This window comes from Natrix helvetica (assembly GCF_964273705.1).
Source record: "Natrix helvetica genome assembly, chromosome: 4".
NCBI classification, from domain to species: domain Eukaryota; kingdom Metazoa; phylum Chordata; class Lepidosauria; order Squamata; family Natricidae; genus Natrix; species Natrix helvetica.
In genome coordinates, this window is record NC_138550.1 from 100848089 (window position 1) to 100872566 (window position 24478).

The 24478-nt window shown below is 39.2% G+C and overlaps 1 long non-coding RNA gene across 2 annotated transcripts; it reads right to left on the minus strand.

Annotated features, from left to right (window-relative positions):
* Positions 1-238: 238 nt before the first annotated feature.
* On the minus strand, positions 239-22963 carry LOC309390978. Of its 2 annotated transcripts, none has more exons than XR_014175207.1 (4): positions 22826-22963; positions 17479-17583; positions 12795-13036; positions 239-248 (listed from the first exon to the last, which is right to left on the minus strand). It is a non-coding gene; the product is annotated as an uncharacterized lncRNA (long non-coding RNA). The 2 variants fall into 2 exon arrangements; XR_014175208.1 differs by lacking the exon at positions 239-248 and adding an exon at positions 8722-9025 and having other exon boundaries at positions 12790-13036.
* Positions 22964-24478: the final 1515 nt, after the last annotated feature.

Genomic DNA, 24478 nt, shown 5'->3' on the forward strand with positions numbered 1-24478 from the left:
ACCTCAAAATTGGGCAGAAATAACAATGAGTAATAATAATAATGATAATAATAATGATAATAATAATAATAATAATAACAACAACAACTTAATCTTTACATTCCCTACTGTTCTCAAAGAATTTTTAAAAAGTCCATAATAGTTTGCTAGTCACCTGAAGTAGAATGGTTTCATTTCAGCTCTAAAATAGCCAAAATAATCTGTGGGTTATCTTGGCAATGGAGGTGAAACTTTTCCGCCTTAGGTGACTGGGAGAAAAAGATAAAATGGTATCCTCAGCTTATTTTAAAAAAAAAACAACCTAGAAGGAAAGATACCTATTGAAGATAAGAACAAATGTAATTTATACATATGAGAGCTGGTTTTTAATCAGCCACCTTCTCTATCTTAAGTTTAAGTTCTTAACCACTATTTATTTTATCGGTGCTTATAAAGAGGCGTAGGAACAATTAGAGTGCATGATAAGCTGAGTTGAAAGGGCAGCCTTTCCTCTGCAATGAAATACTGAGATCAACCTGCAACAAAGTGAAGTAAAACAAAAAGAAGTACAAAAGTTCACATATAGGTAATCTTCAACTTATGACCACAACTGAGCCCAAAATTTCTGTTGCTAAGCAAGACAGTCATTAAATGAGTTGCATCCTATTTTATGACCTTTTTTGGCACAGTCATTAAGCGAATCTGGCTTCTCCGTTCACCGGAAGCTGGCTTGGAAAGATACAAATGGTAATCCCATGACTCTGGGACGGTGCAACTGTTATAAATTCATGCCAGTTGCCAAGCATCCAAATTTTGATCATATAACTGTGGGAAAACTGCAACAGTCATAAGTGTGACAATCAAACGTAAGTCACTTTTTTCAGCGTTGTTATGACTTCAAACGGCCACTAAACGAATGACTGTAAGTCTAGGACTATCTATAATGACAGGTGCATAAGACCAGGTCCATGTGAAGGTTCAATCAACCTGATTTATTGCTAATAGCCTATACACAGAAAACTTCTGAACTAATGGTCAGCACCTGGTTAGAGTTAGATAAGAGTCCATGGCACTCAACAGGGGTTAGTTTGCTTGTGGTCGTGTAGGGATTCCACTTTTCACTCTGCCCTAGGCGCTGTCACTCTTCCTCCTATACATAACAGTGTTCTATAAGAAGTGTATTTCAGAAGTAGAACATGCCTGAAGCTGCTTTGAAGGTGAGCAGAGAATTAAAAAAGAGCAGTCTCCATTTTGCCTCCCAGAAACTGATTGCCTCTGATTTCATGCTGATTCTGGTTATTGTTTTACTGTGCACACTTCTTAAGTAATCCACCCCCTCTGCATTCAAACATATGGTTCTCCTGATGTGCCCAATTGTCACTTAAGCATAACAAAGTGATAGAAGCACATTTTTACTCACGGCAATTTGTTAAACATTCCATGAATTCCCATGCATGCTTTAGCTCATCCTATAACACACACTTATTGCATTCAGCAACCAATTGTTGGGCAAAATATTTAAAAACTCAAGCCTATTCACATTATCATACACTTTCTCTAAATCAACAAATGTGCAATAACCTTTCTTTCTCCATTCATACATGTCCCAACACCTGCTGAAGAACAAAAATCTGCTCTGGAAAATAATTACATATTGTACTGCCAAAATACCGCTCATTGTTACCTCTCATATCCTTTCAATCAGGAATTTGCCAAATACCATCCCAGGCACTCTTAATAATCTAATTCCCCTGCAGTTCTTAATTCACTCTTGCTATCTTTCCTTTGTTCTAGGAAACAATAATGGCATTTTTCCAATGATGGGGAATGAACTCTCTCTCCCTTTCTCTCTCTCCATTAGAAGTCTATACTGTATAACTTTCATCATTTTGTTCCAGCAGTCATTCTCTTATATGTATTTTGCCTAAAAACAGGCTGTTTCTTTTTTAAATTTTACTCACACATATACAGTACTTACTATTATTATAACTCCATATGCTTCTTCAGTTTTTTTGTAACATAATTCTTTTTGTTCAAAGCAAAACAAATTCTCTTTCAGGACACCCACTTTCCATTCATCCTGTTGAGAGATTAACTTGTCTTCCAGTTTGTTTTCATAAACGTTTTTTCCCAGCACTCACTCCATTTTCAGTTACTTTTTAAAAATCCATTTTCCCCAAATCCACTCTTGATATTTATCATGGTCTGTCCTACATTCAGAACATTTCATCACCCTTGAATCCTTTGCTGAATCTCACGATCTTTCAAGGTAAACAATCAAATCAAACATGCTGTTCAGTTTGTCCCTTTTTATGTATGTTTTGTGAACCAACATGCTTAAACTATGCTCTTGAAAGAAACAGACTTTTTTTTCAAGCAGATACTATCCTCCCTAAATATCAATATCAATAGCACTTAAACTTATATGCCACTTCACAGTACTTTAGAGCCCTCTCTAAGCGGTTTACAGAGTCAGCCTATTGCCCCCAACAATCTGGGTCCTCATTTTACCAACTTCGGAATGATGGAAGACTGAGTCAACCTTGAGCCTGGTGCGATTCGAACTGCTAAATTGCAGGGAGGCAGCAGGCAGCAGAAGTTAGCCACTAAGCCACAGGCTCTCCTCCTTATCAGCTGAGCCAGGGAAATAGGTATATATTTGGTGTTACAACCCCTGGTATGCCCAAATATGGGAGGGAGCTCACTACTCCCCCTTTCTGTCCTTCGACTCATTACAGAAGACCATCCAGGCAGAAAACCATATTTTTATTTTAATGTTGCCTTTGCTATGTTTGTGTTGTATTTGTGCTGATAAATAAATAAAGGGAGACTAGTATAGATCTATTTCAAGCTATTTAGTTCTCATCAGGGTTGTAACACAAATACCCCCCCCCCCCCGCCCTGCAATCCCACAAAAGCTGCAAGGGTAGCCCCACCGTTGGATCCTGGGAAAACAAATGTCTGGATTAAAGACTTGTAGACATGTGCAACATTCACAGCTTGTACACTTCAAAGTACAGTATCTTTTTAGATCTGAATGTGAAACTGTGTGTATAACTACCAAAGTGTGATATAAATTATCTTGCATTTCAAATACTTCTATAAGTAGTTCAATATTATTATTTCCATATTACAGATGAAAGATTGAGAAAGGGAACAAAATTAACTTACCTAGTTTAACTTACCAAATTTAATAGCAAGACAAAAAAAAAATCCACACACCGCATTTGGTTTAAAATTTGGATTATTACCTTACACCAAAACTTGAAATAATAATTTAAATAGTACCCATAATTTTCTAATAGTAATGTGATTTAAACTTTACGAATTATCTGAATAATGTGAGATTGCTCTATTTAAGCATATGGGGAATTATTCTGGCATATTTTTAGGCATCCAAACAGTTCCAGTCAGACTGCAGAAGCTTTTCTGACCAACAGTCCATTTAGTGACATAAACTCTAAATGTTAATTGTAGTCCTGCCTCGGGCCACATAAACCCAAGAGGAGACTGTTTGAAGGAATGCATTTTATCATCAGAGGCATGTGGGACAGGGGCCCTTGTCAGCAAATATTCCAGGCTCTGAAACTTTCTGTTAGAGGTATCAGGCTAATAATCCTTTCTATAAAAACATTTTGTTATCTGTTGGTTAGCATCATTAAATTAAAAATGGGTTGACCTTGCCCCTGGACTCTACAGGATTCTTATCCACTTAACAAGGGCCATTTAATTTCTACTTTATTCTTTTTGCAGGGAAACAAAAATGTCTGGGAAAATTCAGTAGGAGTGAGCCTATAGACAAAGGGACACAAAGCCTTATCTTGTAGATTATCTTTCTTTGGGGCCCTTTAATTCTCTCTAATTTCTCAAATGAGACAAAGAGGGTCAAATAGTTTGGGATAGCATTATTTAAAACTGTGGTTCTTACTTACTTACGGTACTTGTTTTATGTTTTACATTTATTTGTTTTATATGGTATTTCAATTACGGTATATAGGAAATTAATTAAACAAATAAGTATGTCTGTACCCCTATAAATGACAAGCAAGCTGTTTATTGTTATGGGACAATAGTTTTTGTAAATAAATTGTTCATTATTGCTATCCTATAAAATTGCTGCTATAAATGAAAATGTTTCATCCATTACTCTACCAATTATTGTGTTAAAACATTGTGTAAAAGGAATAATAGGCAATTCCAACATTGTGGGATGATTATTTCATTGCTTTGACAGGAGGTTTAGTAGGCAATTTTGAATTTCACTGAAGATATGATATAAAAAAGGTTAAACCTGATTTGGACCCTATGACAATCCCGTTCACACTCCCATTCAAATTAATCTTTTTAAAATGAATGGGATTTCATCAAGGGTATTGGCCCTGAAATTCAAGAGGAAGACTCCCCGTTGTTGAGCTAGGTTACCATGGCAACTGTCATTTGTCCTTTTGTGACATCCACCCTAGCTAGTTCAGCTGTCAAATGATTAGGCAGGTGATTGGTACTTTTCACTGTCATTTAGTTCGCATTTGCCAACAGCTGTACTTTGAAAGCAAAAAAAAAAAAAAAAAAAAAGACTGCTAAGGAAGAAAAGAGGGAAAAAGAAATATATTTTGAGATCGAAGTAATTTTATATAGCTTCTGCATACTAGTTCTATTGTTATGTGTGATGGTTCAAGTCAATTCTAGAGAATTCCCATAAGCCATTATTTTCTATTCTCAGTAATATTTTGAGTAATCCTAAGGAATTTCCTAGTGTAGGCTTATGTCAGGGCTTATTCTGAGTCTAGGAAAAGGCAAGATTAGCCATGAACAGTGTCTCCCATCCAGGAGTGGGCACAACTGATGTACAAGGTGCATTTGTGCAAATGCCCTCCTGGTCATAGCTACCACCTGCTCTCCAACAGAGTGGACGAAGACCCCTCACATTCCACACCAATTTTACTTGGGGGAGGATAATGCCATTCAGAGTTCATGGTGGAAAATTATCAGATATTGATACTCCTAACATCCATAACCTCTCATCTCGTCAGGATTCAAGTAAAGCCTGTTCCTCCTCATCCAGTTGTGATCAGTGTCTAAGCATTGGGAGAGCACCACAATAGCATCACTTGGATGGTCTAGGGCAGTGGTCGGCAAGCTGCGGCTCTCGAGCCACATGCGGCTCTTTACACATTTTAATGTGGCTCTTCTGTGTGCCGGGCACCCGCTCCCCTCCCTCCTCTTGGGCACTTCAAAACAAGCGCCCCTTTCCCTTTTTTCTTTTCGACCCACAATGATTAGGGAGGATCCTGAAGTCGGGCGGGGACGAGAAGCGAGGAGGCAGAAAAAGAAACGGAGGCTAAGGAGCTTCCCCCCCGCCCCCTCCCAGGCTCCCCGGTTAGATTTTTGCTGGGAGGGGGCGGGGGAGAAGCTCCTTAGCCTCCGTTTCTTTTTCTGCCTCCTCGCTTCTCGTCCCCGCCCGACTTCAGGATCCTCCCTAATCATTGTGGGTCGAAAAGAAAAAAGGGAAAGGGGCTACTTAATTTGCTACTGCCCACGCGGCGTGATCGGCTAATTTGCTACTGCCCGCCCGGCTCCCCGGTTAGATTTTTGCTGGGAGGGGGCGGGGGGGGGGAAAGCTCCTTGGCCTCCGTTTCTTTTTCTCCCTCCTCGCTTCTTGGGGCTCCACCAATGGGGGAGCAAGGCCCGCCCAGCGCCAGGCTTTGGGCTAACACAGAGGTCTGCAAAGTTGGCTGTTTTAAGACTGGTGGACTTCAATTCTCAGAATTCTGGGAGTTGAAGTCCACCAAAATTAAGAGCCAATTTTGCAGATCCCTGGGCTAATATGATTGATGCCCTTGGTGGACTTCAATTCTCAGAATTCTGGGAGTTGAAGTCCACAAGTCTTCAAGCTGTCAGGTTTGAAGACCCCTTGGGGTTTTTTTCCTAAAGGGTTAGGGATGCAAGGATCTTGTAACTTGACAGCTTTAAGACTTGTGTGCTTCAAATGCCAGAGTTTATTGAAACTAAAAACAGTGTACCATCCTATGTATTTTCGGTTTTAAAAATGTGGCTCTCAAAATAAATTTCAATCGTGGTTTTGGCGAGATTTGGCTCAGTTGAAAAAAAAGGTTGCCCACCACTGGTCTAGGGCAGAATTGTATAAGCTAATATCATCAGCTAACTTACGCAAATTCACCCTGTGCCAAACATAACAAGTAACTTCATATAGATGTTATGAATAATGAATTAAATGTTGACCCACAAAGCAGAGATCCAGGGATGGACCTCCCTCTCACAACACCAACTGGAACTGGCCAGGGAGAAATAAGGGGAACCATTGAAGGACAGTGCTTTCCACTCCCAACACTTTCAGACAACAAACGGACACCTTGTGTGATGGCATTAAAACTACTGCTGACCAAGAAAAATCAGAAAAGATGCAATATCCTCAACCTGAACCAGAGGTGGTATTCAGCAGGTTCTGACCAGTTCTGGAGAAATGGTAGCAGAAATTTTGAGTAGTTCAGAGAACTGGTAAATACCATCTCTGACAGGCCCTGCCCCCATCTATTCTCTGCAGGAGCAGGTTGCTGCTGGTTTTGCTACCGGTTTGCAACCCACATGCAATGTGCGCTGTTCAATGTAGATTGTTCTTCACACATGCACAGAACAATTTACAGTAAACCGCACAGACGCAGTCACTAAAAACCAAAATGGCAGCAGCCCAGCGGCGGCGAGGGAACCAGTTCCGGGGCGTGGCAGGCCTGGGGTGCTGCCAGTTCTGCGATCTAGGCCTGAATTCCACTACTGGTTTGGCCAATCCGGGCCGATCCAAGAGCAACCCACCTCTGATTCTCTGCCTCCCGAGTCCCAGCTGATCAGGAGGAAATGGAGATTTCATAGTAACCTTCCCCTGGAGTGGGGTGGGAATGACGATTTTACAGTATCCTTTCCCTGCCATGCCCACCAAGCCATGCCCATAGAACCGATAGTAAAAAAAATATTGAATCCCACCACTGACCTGAACTCACTAATGGTCATATAAAAGACAAAGATCAGGGTTGTATTTTGGCCTGAACCCAGAGAGCAACAGGCCCTGTTTACCTGCCTCCACCAGAGCCCTTTGAAGCTGTAGGCCTATTACCTTCTCAACAACCTTCTCTGAAAGGGAAGGTTGGAGACTGGACAACATTTGTCCAGTAGAGCTGGGTCCATCAATGACTTTTGGAGTATGCAATAGTTTATTTTTGCCAGAGAAAGTTAGCTGTATTGCAGAGCCAGCATGCATCTATAGCAAAATATAAGCATTTGTCTAAGCAGCATATGCAGTAGGTAGATGCCAAATGGCTGTGACAACTCAGCGTGCATTGATGTGGGGAACCATGAGATGATAGCAAAGAGATTCAGAAAACTAAAGCTTTCTGGTGGTCAACCGGATTCTTGCAGTCCAAATTTGGTAGCCCTCCTGGCACTGTTGTACCTTAGAGGGAATCTCTTGAGCTGCTGCTATTCATTCCCAAGGATGGCTTGGGTGAGAAAATCCTGGGCATCAGAATAGGTCTGTTTCCTGGAATGCAGCTGCTGACTCCTACCGCTGAGAGCAGGACTTGATTGGAGAACTTTGCCTTGGAGTCCAGAATGCTCTGTGGATATATTGTTGGTGCTAAGTATGAATGGAATTGTGACTAGAGTATTGGTGCTGGAGTTTTCAGTGGTCCTCTCATTATAGCCTTTTTTTTAGGTTTTAATAAAATTCAGGCAGTGAAAATTGTACCCATTCTCTTCTAGTAAAGTCCAGGACATTACAGGAAGACCGCAAAGCCTGGCATTAGACATGTTAGATGAGAACCATATTTAAGCACCCTAAATTCTCCAAGACCTTGCTTTTTTATGATCATAGGTATAACGTTATATCAATAGAAGGTGATGTCCATGAAAACATTTTAACAGCACCATGTAGAGGACCATGCCAATCATTTCCTCCTACTCTGTAATATATTATAGCAGTATGTAAACCTTACATAGGAGCTGTAGGCTGTATTTCTCTTTCTTGCATTGTGCTGCTTATACAGTGCCAGTTCATTGTTCCATGTACCTCATAATTATTTTTACACAGAGCCCTCTAAGATTTCTGATAAGAACCTTTCTTAATCCTACCTAAGGCTGCCAGGATTGCACCTTTTTGCATTTTGCAAAAAAACAAAAAAATCCCAATATGACCATTTCTAAAGCACATCCTTTTCTTCACCCAAGAGCACATGAAAACAAATTAAACATGCAGATAGCAATTTTGCAATTTGGGTAAGAGGGTTATGAATGTGGATGGGAGTGGTTTGCTTTCCAGAAGCTTCAATACCTATTCCGTGCCTTTAGATCTCTCCATTCATCCAAAGTTGGGTTGGACTTGGGAGCAACTTACCCTTCCCATTCTTACATGTGTCGAAATTTATCTATTTTGATAACACGATCTTGAAATGTTGGGGCCCCTCTTTGAGCTAACACACCTACAGAACAGACAGTGCCATGCAGAATACAAGACAATTGTCCCAATCTGTTACAAAGATGAGTGAGATTTCAGCTGGGATAATTTTCTTGTCTAAACCCAGTTTATCTAGCTTTGATAATAGTTTGACACAGTTTTGTAAAATGGAAAAGTTTAAGTTTATTGTCATTGCACCTCATACAATGAAATTAAATGCCATCTTCAGTGTATATCACACATAAGAAAACTATACAAAAACACACATCATTCACATTCTACACAATTGAATTGAAAACCTCTGATACTGCATTAATATTGCACTATACAGTAGAATTCAACATAGTTACTGTTCTGGGATAGAAGCTGTTTTTCAGCCTATTTGTCCTTGTTTTTATTGTCCTGTGCCATCTGCCAAATGGCAATAATTCAAAAAAAGGGTGCCCAGGATGAGATGGATCTTTAAGAACGTTTTGAACTTTCTTAAGGCAGCGGGAGCTATAAATATCTTCCAAGGAGGGGAGAGGCAACCAGTAATCCTCTGGGCAATGATGTTGACCCTCTGGAGTGCTGTCCTATCTGCCACTGTGCAGTTAGCAAACCATACACAGGTGCAGTAAGTTAAGATACTCTCTATAGTGCAGCGGAAGAAGGTCATCAGCAATTTTGCATTTAGTTGTTGTTTCCTGAGAAGTCTCAGATAGTATAATCTCTACTGGGTCCTTTTGACCAGTGCTGCAATGTGAGCACCACAGGTCAGGCCCTCTTTTATGATAACACCCAAAAACGTGAAACTGGCCACTGGCTCCACTTGGTCTCCATTGATAAGCAAGGGCTGGGTGTCTGATCTATTCCTTCTGTAGACCACTATAAGCTCCTTGGTGTTATTGATGTTAAGGACCAAGTTATTGTCTCCACACCACAAAAGCAACCAGTCCCCCTCATCTCGACAGGCAGACTCATCCCACCCTGGAGTTGTAAACTTTGATGGGATAGTTTTCTAGGGAGTAGATGCCTTACTGGGAGAAGAACATTTGAATTACGTTTAGAACAATATATATTGGCCACAGAAATTGCTATGCCTTTTTCTCCTGCTGTTGTTTGGCAATGTAGGCACCAAACAAGGATCCCCTACTATCCTTTTTTGTTCTCTCAGGCGGCTTCAGATGAGGGCAGCCCCTGTTGACATACCAGCTGCCTAAGCTTAAGGTCTGTCACTTGTCTACCTTTTAGTTCACCACAGCCCCCTGAATGCTTTGGCATTCTGAGTGTAGATCCATGGTGGCTATAGAATGACAGTCATTAAGGACAAGATATTGCATAATTAGAGCATCTGCAACCATTTTTCTATAGTAACTTTACTTTTTTTAAAAAAGAGCGAGAGAGAGATCCTCAGAGTGTCCTGCCTGTCAAGGTAAAGCATTGCAAAGTGCTTCAGGCAGGGTCATCCATACAACCTTCCTGGATGCCAAAGCAGTTGTCAGATCTGCTCTGACAATCAGAGGTGCAGCAATAGAGACATTTTATGGAAGTGTTTGAAATATTAAAAGATGACCAATGTTGTTAGAAAGCAAAACCCAGTGAAATCCAAATCTTGGTGGGATTTGGAGGATTGATAGGACCGCTCATACATTCTGCAGATCTTGCTCGAATCTTATGAAATGTTTGATAATTTTCAGAGGGAGCAAAACATGTTATTATCTTAAGAATAGGTTCCCACCAGCTTATTCTTTTCTGCCTTCAGGTACCACTTGCAATATTTATAACTGCATCCATTTCATAGCTTTGATCTCTTATTACTCAATTCTCTGTTTTTCCATAATATGATCTCTTTATTTATTCATTATGTGATTCATTATGACTATGTTTCTATTTGGTAGATCTTTCTAGAGCATGATAACTGATTTTGAAATATTTAATCCTCTGTTTCTTCATATTGCTATCCATTCTATCCCCTTACAGCTTCTCATATAATTGCCAAAAGGCCAAAAGACATCATCATATAGCCAATGAAATGACTCTTTATGTAGTGAAGTCTTAATGGTTGGCCCTCTTCCTTGGTCTCAACTTTTGACTTTGAAGCATCCATTTAAACATTCATATAAGTCAGGGGTGTCAAACTGGCAGCCCATGGGCCAGATACGTCGCACGCAGGCCATGCCTACCCCAGCTCCAGGAACAGAAAAACGTTGTGATACATACATCACATGATGGCAATGTGACACCACGATGCTGTGATGTACTATGGATGATTTTCACACTCCTCTAGGAATTGAGCCCAAAGAAATATCTCCATATTTTAATCCTCCTGCTTTGATCTGTGATATATACAGTATATGTACAGCATACACAGCTGGGAAAAGAAAATAGCAATTCTGCAAGCAAATCTTATAGTCTGCACTGAGCTACTGTATAATGTGCCTAAATGAATCCATGCTGTTTCTGTAAGTAATTTGACAGAAAGAGTGGCATTGGAAGCAACTACAGTGAAAGTAGAGGCGAATATTGTACTCTACAGAATTAGATTCAGGAGGAAGAGAATGATTATAAGTAAACCTTTGAATGTAGGATAAATCCTGACAGCTATAAAAGTCACAATTATTCCTAGGTGAGAAATGACGGTCACCAAATTGAGAAGAGGCAGGGAGATTCCATTTGTGAATTTATTTTTAATCACATTATAAAAAGTGATCCCATACAACTTCCTCTTCTCTTCTGATATTTTCCCATAGTCCCTCTTCATCCTTGAGGAAGCCCAATTGGGCAAAACCTTGTAGGTAAATTTTTTGCAAGTAGTCCTTGATTTACAACCATTTGTTTAGTGACCGCTCGAAGTTACAATGGCACTAAAAAAAAGTGACTTATAACCATTTTTCACACTTATGACATTGCAGCATCCCCATGGTCATGTGATCAAAATTCATATGCTGGCTACTGGTTCATATTTATGACAGTTGCAGTGTTCCAGGGGCATATGATCACCTTTTGCAACTTTATGACAAGCAAAGCCAAGGGGGAAACCAGATTCATTTAATAACCATTTAACTAATTTAACAACTGCAGTGATTCACTTAACAACCATTGTAGGAAAGGTCATAAAATGGGACAAAACTCAGTTAACAACTGTCTCACTTAACAACAAAAATTTTGGACTCAATTGTGGTAGTAAGTCGAAGACTACCTGTATAGATCTTGCTCAAAGTCTGTTCCTCTCAAACATGTTAAAAATAAAATCATGTACTTTTGACTTTTCTCTTTTTTTCATGTTGTATGAATATTTCCTACCAGTACAGAAGAGCAGTTTATATCTTTTTCTTGTAAGCAACTATCTACCCCATGCGGAATCTACAGAGAGAAATCCATCGTTCTTTCTCCACTTTTTAAGTTCTATGGCATTTTATTTCTAAGACCATTTGTTTCTTATTTTTGCATTTTCCATAGGTTTGATTATTCCTTTTAATAAAACTATTAATATTAATCTGTTCAGAAGTATGCTTATTCTTAATTAAGAAAAAAATATGAAGTCTTCTGCCACTGTACCTGATTAGTAGAATTAGGCAATTATGTTTATGTTTTGTCATTTATTCTGGAGTTCTTTTATATTAAGAATAATCTTCCCATCAACTAAAACTACCCCTAGTTAACATGAAATGAATCTTAAACTGATGCTCTATTTCTCCCCCCTACGGGATAATTGTGAATGTTATTTTTCTATTGTTAGAAATCCTGTGCAACTCACTACATTACACTCACACTGGAAACACGTCCAAATACTGATCCCCCCCCACCTCTTTATTTCTCTTTATCACCTCTTTATTTATTCCTCCATAGAGGCTTTTTTCTCTTAAGTCTTTTATTTCTCTCATAAAAATCCTTTAGCTGACCATCGGTCTGAGGGACTTCTCTTATTCCAGGCCTCAGCATTAAGTTTACAACAGAAATACCAAAAAGTACAGACTAATATTGCAAAAAAATAAATAAATATTTTTGGCATTCCCAGGGCACTTTGAAATCTTTACCATATCATAACTGAGACATTTCCCTTCCATTGTAATGTTCTTGCTCTCCTAAAAAAATCACTTTATTGCACATAATTTCCTGCTATGCATCATTATATTTGATAGATTATGTGTCAGCAAGTCTTTTTCGATTCCTGATGACTACATAGATAAGATTTTCTCCAAGACTATTATTCCTAACTTATTCTTTCAAGTCTCCCAACAGTGCACTCAATAGCAATAGCAATGGCACTTAGACTTATATACCGCTTCACAGTGCTTTACAGCCCTCTCTAATCGGTTTACAGACTCCCAACAATCTAGTTCCTCATTACAATTGAGTCCACTCACCTTACTACTTGTCATCCTCTTCTCTTCTCTTCTTTCCTTCCACCTTTCCCAGCATGAGAATCTTTTCAAGAGAGCTTGGTCTTCACCTAATGTGTCCAAAGTAAGATAATTTGAGCCAGGGCATGTGGCTCAAGCAAGAACTCTGAATTGATTTGCTCAGTGATTCATTTGATGTCACATCTCCCACATCAAAGTTCAAAAGTGTCTTTCCTATTTCTTCAAAGTCCAACTCTGTAGATCTACAGATCTTGAAAGAAGCAGAGAGATGTGCCCTAGTCATATAGATCTTAAGATGCCTGGAAAACAACTGGCAACTAGTGCAGGTCTTTTAACATAGATATCATAGAGGCCAGATGTTGTTCCCCAGTTAACAACTTAGTTCTGCAGTATAACTCCATGTAGGATATAGTAATTGTGATGGTGAGAAATGGATCTAAATGGTTCAGAAGTATTCATAGCCAATACAGCACAAACAAATTTCCATAAATGATCCTTGCCCCAGTGGCTACTTGGTTTAAAGACGGTAGACAACCAAAGAGAACTTTGATGCAATGAACTTGCTTATTTATGGGAAGTAGAGTCTATGACTCAACTATATCAACTTTCTCAATTTGTTTTTCTACCGATCAATAGCGCCTCTGTCTTATATAGAGTAATACCAGTTAATTCAAATTCATTTAGTCATTACTAAATGTAGGCAATGATTAAGGAAATAGCAAGAAGATCTGGCCATCATCATTGTGTTAGTGACATCTCATTCCAAACTCCAGACATTCTCCCAATGGTTGAATATAATCTTTAATTGCCAAAGATAATAGAAGGAACATATAAGGCCTACATAACAATAGCTGAGATGCTGAACAATAGTTGAAGTTTCCCAGTGTAATTTTCAAATATGCAAGTTAGCAGAAAGCACTTTTCATTCTTTATATTTTATATTTTAAAACTTTCTTACTTTATCCTCCTAGCAAAGCCAAGCCATCATTTTATCTGGAGCTTTAAAAAATGTGGTAAGATGGAAATGTTGCAGTCTGATGGTGTAGATTCATCAAGTTTGTGCAATGCCAAAATCTTTGCCTCAATAAACTTCTGACACTATACATTTGTGATAAACAGTATGCACACATTTTCCTTTCTTGTATTTGGGTTCAGAGATCCCCTTCCACTAAAAGGTGTTACTTGGACAAGTTGAACAACACATAACATAGACTTAGATGTGTGTGTAAAATCTAGCTGTCATTCACTGGCCTATTATTTTCTTTCAAACTACATAAAGTAAAAATAGCTTGAGTTTACATTGCAGAAATTTTAGAGAAGTGCCATTTCTACATTGCAATGAAAGGACATTTTGGAAGTAAAAGTTCAAGAGGAAATGACAAAAATGTTATGTCTTATTAAAACCAAAAACGTTATTAAGGAACTTAGCAAGATATTTGCAACATGAACACATTTGATGAACATATTGGTGCTCATAATGCTAAAACAATGAAAAGTGCTATAATTTGGGTTTACAAAGGTTAGCAATGTTCTAAAATCAGGGGTCGGGCAGGAATACAGTTTCAAAATATTTCTACATCAAACAGGTTTTGTTTAGATGTCTTTAACCTCCATAAAAGGAAGGACACAATAGAAGTCTTTACAATAAAGAACATAAAAACATTTCTCAGTATAGACATTCCCTTTTAATGTGAAATAATTTGCTTAAAAGATACTAAGATTTTGTACACCACCTTCTTGTTTAGCAACTGTGTTCTGTTCCGGTATACAGTATCCTGTGCCTGACCCATTTTCCTCTTTTTTTGCTGCCTTATGGGGTAGATACAGAGGTGGGTTTCTATCGGTTCGCACTGGTTCGAGTGAACCATTAGTGGCATTTTGGCTTGGGTCGCCTGAACCGGCAGTGACCCAAGGCTGGCCTCGTCCCCAAACCAGTTTCCCGGTCTCTGCTGCCATTGCCAGCAAGGTTTTTATTAGTTTTTAATGGTCCTTGCGCATGGGCAGAACAATTTACATTGAACTGCGTATGTGCAACGCACATGCGCAGCGAACCAGCAGCAATGCCAGCAGTAATTCACCCCTGGGTGGATAGATTGCTTAAACAAGCTGTTTACATATTCCTGAGGTGTTGTTATCTGCAGTGTATCTTCCCTAAAATATACTAACTGAAATTTACCAAGTCAGTTTGTTCTAGTGATTAAGTCTCCGGCTAGAAAGCAAGAGACCATGCGTTCAAGTCCTGCCTTAGCTATAAAAGATAGCTGGGTGACCTTGGGCCTGTCTTTCTGTCTCAGCCTCATTTGTTGTTGTGAGGAGAATAGGAGGAGAAAGGTGTGTTGGATATCTTTGCTGCCATGAATTATTTGTAAAAATAATAAAGGCAGGTTGCAAATAAACAAATAAATAAAAAACAAGGTCAGCTGTCTGATCTTACTTAGTTGATTAGAATCCTGTTCCTGCCTGAAACTGACTAGATTTTAATCACACGGAAGACTTTTTTTTTTGTAACATGCATAAGATTTCATTACAAATGCACACATTGGTCATACATTTTTTATGACAGTTTATTAATGTCATACTTGCAAATAGACAGCTAACCAAAGTAATTGCTAACTGAGGAATGAATGTACAAATAAACTGGACTACTGGTCTTTCAGATGTGTGTGTGTGTGTGTGTGTGTGTGTGTGTGTGTATTTTCGTAGATTTTCACGGGTGAAGTTTTTTCTCCCTTTTCCAGCACCTTAAAGCTACAGGACATGAAATCAACTTTGAAGGAGCCAGGTTAATCTCCAAAACAGAACACCTCCACAAGAGAATAATCATGGAAGCCATCGAAATAGAGAAACACCCCCACAGCATGAACAAACGTGATGATACCTCCCGCCTACCAAACATCTGGAAACCAGCCCTAGCCAAAAAACGAACACCACCCACCACCCAAGCCGTTAAAATACAAAACAACAATGCACACACAGCCTGCACCAATCAGCACCAATCTACCAATCATGATACAACCACACAACCAATCATTCCACTTACTGAAAAAAAGCCAGCACCCCATCCCCTCCCACCAAGACTTACAGAAAGACGGCAGCTCCGTTCCCATTTTAAGCCCACATTGCTTGAAGATGGCAGGTGAGATCCTGCCGAAACGTTGCAAAGACAATCTCAACCTTACACAGGAAAAGACCCGAATACAACAAAACCAGCATATATATATATATATATATATATATATATATATATATATATATATATATATATATATATATATATATATATATATATATATATATATATATATATATATATATATATATATATATATATATATATATGACAATATATATAATATAATTGTCACTATAGCAATTGTTTCTGAATTTCTGAATGCTTCTAGAATGTTCATTAGAAACCAAATATACATGCTAAACATTCTGTATTAGAATCCCATTTAGCATACAAAATATGGGTTGCATTAATTACTGCAGCAAACAATAAACAGGTTGTAAATTAAATTGGACATAACAGCTTTCTTCCTTAAGGGCCTACACAAGATTATTATCATAATTGTTTGTATTTCCACAATAGCATTGAGTAGTAAGATTATGCTGTAATCTTTACTAGAAAGTAGAGATTGAATCTTCTTAGCTCACCTTCAAGTTTGCTTTTACTTTTAAATATTTTTCAACTTTTGTTTCACATTTTTCCCACCAACCTAAATATAGGATGTTTGGAGGTAAAAGGTGTTGTTTGACTGATGCTGCCAATCTGTCTCCACGTTGCTTTCCTGAGTAATTCTGAATATTGTGTGATAACATAATCTAATTTCTACATTTATTTATTTTATTTATTTTATTTACTGAGCGCTTATAGACCGCCCCCTCTCCCGCAAGGGACTCGGGGCGGTGTACAGTCCATATCGGAAATACATCATACAAATAACTATAAAATTAAACAATTAAAATTATTAAATAGATAAATAGATACGAAGGAGGATAAAAAGGTTTAAAGTACTGTACAGCTGAGTAAATAATTTAAAACCCCAAAAAATATCCCATAAAATTGAATTTAAAAACAATTCCCCTAAATTGTGTAGAATTATAAAATTGCAAAGTTGGAATTGACTTTGTGGTACATTCCCAAATTATTTTTAATAATTATTTTTATTATTTTTAAAATGTTCATTTAATTGTACATTTTATAAGATTTAGAAATATGTTTCTAAAACATGTTTCTAAATATTTGAATATATATTTACAGTACCTAAAAATAATGATAAATGTCAGTCAGTGATGATGCCAATCAGGATCTCAGGATTTTAATAATTTTAATACTTGGCCTGGGTTGAATAAGGCTTCTTAAATGTGATTTGGATATTTTAATTTGAAAAAGTTTATAGCATTGCAATTATGCAAAAATGCTTTATATTCTCAACTTTACTAAAGTATACTCAACTAAATGTATCTGCTAGATAAGAATCTTTTACCAGAAGAGGTAAAATAATTTTTACCAGAATGGAAAGAATATTGATGATGGAAATGCCCAATATAATTTATAATTTAAACTTCAGTCTGGATTGTTACCCATTTGCCCTGGAATAAACCCCATTGGATTTACCTCTGAATAGGCATGCATAGGATTGCATTGTTAATGTACCCTTTAGCATAATAGAGGTCAAAGACTTTCACCTGATAAGTGTGGCTTAAAGTCCATCAACAAGCTTGCATAATGTAGCGTTGCTTTTTGGAAAGATACACTGGTAATTTTAAGAGAGGAGGACACGGAAATATTATCTATAATGTCAAAAGATTCCAGGAACAAAATTAGCAGTAAAATCTGCTATTGAAAATATAGTTAATCACTAAATCATAATAGGAATTGTGCACAATTTTTTTTAAATAATACAAATTCAAGTAATACAGGTAGTCCTCAACTTATGACCACAATTGAGCCCAACATTTAAGTTGCTAAGTGAGAAATTTGTTAAGTGAGTTTGGCAACATTTTGCAACTTTTCTTGCTACATTTGTTAAGTGAATCACTGCAGTTCTTAAATTAGTAACATGGTTGTTAAGTGAATCTGGTTTCCCCAGTCTTTGCTAGTCAGAAGGTCACAAAAGGGGATCACATGACCCCAGGACATTGCAATTGTCATAAATGTGAGTCAGTGGTCAAGCATCTGAATGTAAATCACATGACCATGGGGATTCTGCAATGGTCCTGCAATGGCCGTGTGAAAAATAATCATGTCCCTTTTTTCAGTGCCGTTGTAACTTTGAATGATCATAACATGTACTGTTGTAAGTCGAGGATTACCAATGTTAAATATGTAGGTGATGAATCCCATTAAATATGTTATTAAAATAAAATAAATTTCTCCCACAAGTTACTAAACTTCTGTTTTTTTTTAAAGTTTGCTCAAATCATCTTAGAACGACCTAAGGCTCAAATAAAATCCTTATAGTTACAGCCCATGCAACTAAATTAAATTAAATTGACAAGTATTTCTCCTTCCAGAGTCTATTTCCACCACCTATGTCTATTCTTTAATAAGGGAAATGACCAATGCAGTGGCAATGACCAAGTCCCGTCCTTTTCAATTATCTAAGTCAATGGAATGACTCACTATTTTCATGGGTATACTATTGCCACATTTGTTTATGTATTCTACTATCATTCTTGTACATGGACATTGGTATAGACATTCAAACCAATATCCAGATGGATTATGGACTGATAAAAAAAGTTAATGAAATACAGTACTGCATTTGCAGAAATAATGCTGATCTGTGTCTACTTCAGTGGTGGGTTTCAAAATTTTTTAGAATCTATTCTGTAGGTGTGGCCTGTTCTGTGGGAGTGGCTCGGTGGTCATATGACTGGGTGGGAGTGGCTTGACGATCAGGTGAACGTGTGGGCATGGCTTGACAGTCATGTGACCGGGTGGGCGTGACCAACTTGTAAAATGTGGCGAAGCTCACTTAACAATGCTCTTGGTTAGCAACCAAAATGTTGGCTCAGGAACTCTGGCATTTGAAGCATGAAAGTCTTAAAGCTGTCATGGTTCAAGACCCTTGAACCCCCAACCCTTTACAAAAAAAACCCAGGGGTGTTCAAACTTGATAGCTTTAAGACTTGTGGACTTCAACTCCCAGAATTCCTGTTCCAGTCATGTTGGCTGAAGAACTCTGGCATTTCAAGTGTGCAAGTCTTAAAACTGTCAAGTTACAAGATCCTTGCACCCCTAACCCTTTAGAAAAAAAACCCCCAGGGGTGTTCAAACTTGACAGCTTTAAGACTTGTGGACTTCAGCTCCCAGAATTCCTCCTTCCCTTGCTCAGCTGCTATCGCCAGGGTGCCGCCAGGACAAGCGAGGTCTTGGGAGGGATTTTCGCTCCCCCTCCAGAGAGCCCATGCCGAAAGCTTGGGGAAAGGAAAGCCAGAACTGACTGCACGGGATTCTGCAGCCGCTGCTGTGAAAATGTCTGTTTTGCCAGCTGCAGGAGAGAAGGAAAGAAGCTAGTCTTTGAAAAGAACCATCCCTCCCCCTCCAGAGAGCCCATGCTGGGAGAGAGGAAGCGAGCTGGTTTGAATGCGGGAGAGCGGGTGGTTTAGTGGCCAATGAGTGCCTCCTTCACTCGTTCGGGCAGGCAGAGAAAGAAAGGAGGTGTGCAATAGCCGAGGGCGAAGGAGCTCTCCTTTGCCCTTGGTGGTGGTAGTGCTTTCTCTCATGCCTTTCTTTCTCCACCTGCTCGAATGAGCGAAGGGGGCGCTGGCCCCAAAACGCCTGCTCGCCCGCATTCAAACCTTCCCACCTCCTCCTGTCTCCCAGCATGGGCTCTCTGGAGCAGGAGGGAAGGTTCTTTCCAAGACTGGCTTCTTTCCTTCCCTCCTGCAGCCTCAATCCATAGGGGGAGGGCACGGACCATTCGGCAGTGATGGGGAAATGGAGGCTTCTTTGCCAGCCTCCCAGCTGGCGAAACAGACATTTTCACAGCAGCAGCTGAAGCACAATCCCGGACAGTCAGTTCCGGCTCTCCCTTCCCCAAGCATGTCCCATTGCTGCTGGAGCCACTTTTGCTGAATCTGGTGCAGTCGCCGTCACTGAGAGCATTGCTGGCAGCTGCTTCTTGCCCTCGCCACCACGCCGGATTCAGCAAAAGCGTTCAAACCAGGCCGCCTCCTCTAGCCACACATGGGCTGTCTGAAGGGGGAGGAAAGGTCTCTTGCTTCCCTTACCTCATGGCACAGTTCTGGGACGATGGAATATTTTTTTTCACCGGTAGAGTGTAGCCTCAACCCCTGCCTTCCTGCCACCTCCAGTCCAGCCCCACGCAATCTCCCCACCACCCCACCAACCTGGGGACACTCCAGGCTGCAGTTGGCATTCTCCTAGCGATCCTTCCTGGCTGCGCTCCCGGAGTGGTCACATGGCGGCAGCCCACTGGCTGCTGACTGACCCAGGGCCCGCCTGGATGCCCAGAGAGGATCGGCAGGAGAAAGCCAACTGCAATGGGGTACAAAGGAACAGCCGTCCAGCAGCTGCCGCATCCCGTTGCAGGCACCCAGGGTGACTTCGATGTCCCGCCTCCTGCCCCATGCAACCTCCTTACCAACCCACCTCAGAACACTCTGCTGGATGGTCTCTCTTTTGCATCCTGTTGCTGGCTGCAGCCGCGTCGTGGCAGGTGCTGCGCCCCCAGAGCGGTCACATGGCAGTGGCGCGTGGGCTGCTGACCATCACAGGAAAAGCGACAACCAGGCGGGGGGGGGGTAGCGAGCAGGGGGGGCAGGCCAGGGGAGGGAGCATTCCGGTACCCGGGCTTCGGAAGATCAGGTACAGGAAGGCACACTAAATTTCACCAACCGGTATGCCCGTACCGGTGTGTACTGGCTGAAACCCACCCCTGGACTTACATCCCTGCAACTTATTGTTACAACATGTATCTTATTGTTAACCAATAGGTAACAGCAACTGTAAATAAGGTACAAGGGCCTCAAATAATTACAAATAAATCCTATTAACGTTAGGAATAATAATTCTAATTTAAAGAGATCCTATGTGCATGATTCTCGGGCATATTTTTCAAATGGAATGGTGACAGTATAAGCAAGGTCTTTGGCAATTATGTTTGACATTTTCAGTAGCATGAATAATTATGTATATTTATGTATATTTAAGGAAGAAGTCTCAGGCTCAGACACATTTGAGCCATATTTAATTTTTTTAACAATAAATGTATGGAAGTCATCTAAAAGTCATAATAGATATATTTTATTTTTCAGGCTAGATTATATCTATACATCTATACCAGTGGTGGGCTCCAGATTCCGTTCCAACTGGTATGGTTGGAACGGCCCCAGAGTCACCCACATGCACACGTGCAGTGCGCACGCATGCATTGTAGAATCAAATGATGCTTCCGCAAGCCTCTGTGACGCTCCAGCTGCTCGGCGGAGTGTCACGCAGGCGCTGTACGCACCATGCTCATGTGCGGAAGCGTCAAAAACTTAAAGCACAGGTGAGGGTGGGCCCTCCGGAGCACCGTACTGGAACGGTACCCGGTGCTCCGGGCAAGATCTGGTACGCCCGTACTGGGGCGTACCGCCTGCAACCCACCACTGATCTATACCTACCTACCTACCTACCTACCTACCTACCTACCTACCTACCTACCTACCTACCTAATATTTACACATACAAATTTTTCAGGTTTTCATTTGAGTTTTGAAAGCACTTGATTTAAATTAAAATCTTTGGGATCCTTCACTTGAATGAACAATAAAGAAATGGATAAATCCAAAATTATTAAATGACATTTCTTCCTAAGGACAGACTAAAATTAGACAGGAAAATCTGAAACATGTTTATTAATATTAATTATGTAACCATAACCTCCTAAGGGGGGGTGGGGAGTGACTGCCAAGCCAATCTTCAAAAGAATTAGTAGTTTGAGAAGCCTGAGTTGCTTGAAAAAAAGGAAATTATGGAAGGAATGGTGGGTGAATGGATGCTGGCAGTACATGTTGGCCTACCTACCAAAGCTGAGGAATAGGTTTGTGTCTGAAGTAAAGTTGTGACTATGTGAATTGTCCCAATCAAAGTACTTACCTTTATCCAAAAGGGTTTTCTTCGAGCTTGTATGATTGCTTTTGAGAAATGATTTATTCTTACTCACTCGCTGTACTGAGACCAATTAAGTTATTTTTATGGCAATTATTTTGGAATATAATACTCGAAGGCTGTGAGAAATTTTGCAATACTCAGTGATGATGTTGAGGCAGCATATCTGAATGCAAAGCTATGTTATGTCTTTCCACTGTCACAAATGTAGCTGCACTCCCTGCAGCATATACAGTGTATAACATTATCTCATATGCCATTGTGGAATATTATCTGAACAGTGTATGTGCATTTAGAATGTCAAGCTGAATATTGTCTTATAAGTTTGTGTGGAAAACAATAATATATACTACATTACCAACAATTGAACTGGATGAATCTTCAAGTAACAACTTATCTCCTGGCACATTAACTATGAACTATTGTAAAAGAGCTTCAGAACTCAGGTTTTTTTTATTATTATTAAAGAGCAAAGGCATTAGATGAATTTTGTTATCTAAGTACTCCTATACTACATCCATATTATGGCTGTGAATCTTTGAAAACAATTCTGAAGATGTGCTCCAGAATCCAGGTGAGCGTGGCGCTTCTCAGGTCTTTTATTTAAAAAGCGCCACAATTTACAGAAATGATGTGAAAATGGTGTGGCTGATTTAAGAATTACATTAACTTTAATGAACTAACAGCTTAAAGCACCAGCACTTTTTTTTGTTTCAGGCTTGCAAAGAAGATAGAACAAAAGATAAACGGTTACAATGAATATATGACAAAATTCAAGAAGCACTTCTTTTGAACAATTTTTGAAGGAGGCACATGTGGTGTATGGGCTAAAGGTAACAGAACTGGGTTGCAAAAATATGGATGACCACAAGATGGCAGCACAAATAGTTTCCTGGATCTCTATTGCCATACCTCAGTGGTCTTGGTTTGCAGCTTATACTCTGGATATCATGCTGATGTACTGAGATGATGCAATATAATTGTTGAGAGAACCTCGGATTCTATAGGACTCCTAGCATTGATGATGATGGGCTCCAGTCTATTTTTATGGAAGTCACTAAAAGGCAAAGGACATAAAACCTGTCTTGGTTGTGGCAAGTCACAAGAGCTGATAGCATTATTAAATAAAATAAAAGTCGGAGATCCTGACTTAGAAAGGAGAAAAAATTGATGTCCTGTTCTCTTGGGTGTGTTTTAAATTGTAATAACTTGGACTTTTTCATCAATAATACATTCCTCAGTGTATTTAGGCATTAAGCTGAAAAAATCAGATTGATTTCTTGTAGCTTTTGCCATTTCTTGCAGCCAGAACATAATTCAATTCTGATTAAGTAATTATTTTAGCTGCATATAGCAATTACTCCACACAAAGCAGTATGTTTGTTAAATTACTGCACTTTATATAGAACTCCAAGTGAAAACTTATTTATCAAACTTTATCAGGTTGTCTAGAGCTCAAATTGTCAGATCTGATAAACTAGCCTTATTGATTCAAAACTGGCTTTAGTTTTTTATTCTAATGAAATAGCTAGATACTATTTTAAGCTTTCACTTTTTAGCTGCTATGAAAGTCCTTGAAAAAGTTAGCTAGTGTTAATATAGTATTTCGGGGTGCATTGAAATTCTTCAGCAGTTTTTCTAACCTAACCTGATATCTGACTAACTTGGGAACTGGAACACTCTTTCTGAAGAATATTGTTTTATATACACAATTCCACAGAAGCACCCCCACTTTCAAACTTGGTCAGTGTTTACAAAACACAGCAAACAACAATCCGTCCAATCTCATTTTAGGAAACCATGTTGTGCAAACCTAACACGTGTGCTTAAGTTTATGGTTCAGTGCATTACACAAACTTAGAAAATTTCACAATGATTAAGTTAATGATAGCTAATTGTATCATGTTAAAATAGATTTTATGGACATGCATAAAATACCTCAGATTTATAATGATTGACTGTGTTTGGGGAAAGCAAAATACTAATCAATCCTACGTCCAATTAATCACAGTGAATCAGGTTCCCTTCAATTTTGGCTAATGCTTCATTTCATCTGCTACAGTAAATAACTCAACTAGATCTCTTCATGTAAGTTTTTCCATAACATAAAATAGGAGAAGGGAAGCACATCTAGTAGTCCATTATCCCTTAAAGCAGGGTGTCAAATTCGTGGCCTGCAGCCTGGATACATCACACACTGGCCACACCCATACTTGGTTTTGGCGAAGGAGAAAAAAGTCATGATGTCATGTGACAACACGAGTTTGACACCCCTGTCTTGAAGGGTAACATGGTGCAGTAGCTACTCTTTTTATTATTAAGGACTTTCCCGTGCATACCTTTTTAACTAAATGAAGGAATATTTCTTATTCTATATTTGAGATCTCATATTTCATCAAAGTAGTATTCCTGTTATGGGATTAAATAGGAAATTTCTCCATGGTCAAAAATAATGAGATCATATACTTATGTACTGTGTTTCCCCCAAAATAAGAAAGGGTCTTTTTTTTTTTGACTTCCAAAATAAGCACTTGGCCTTCTTTTTGGGGTAGTCTTATTATTTTT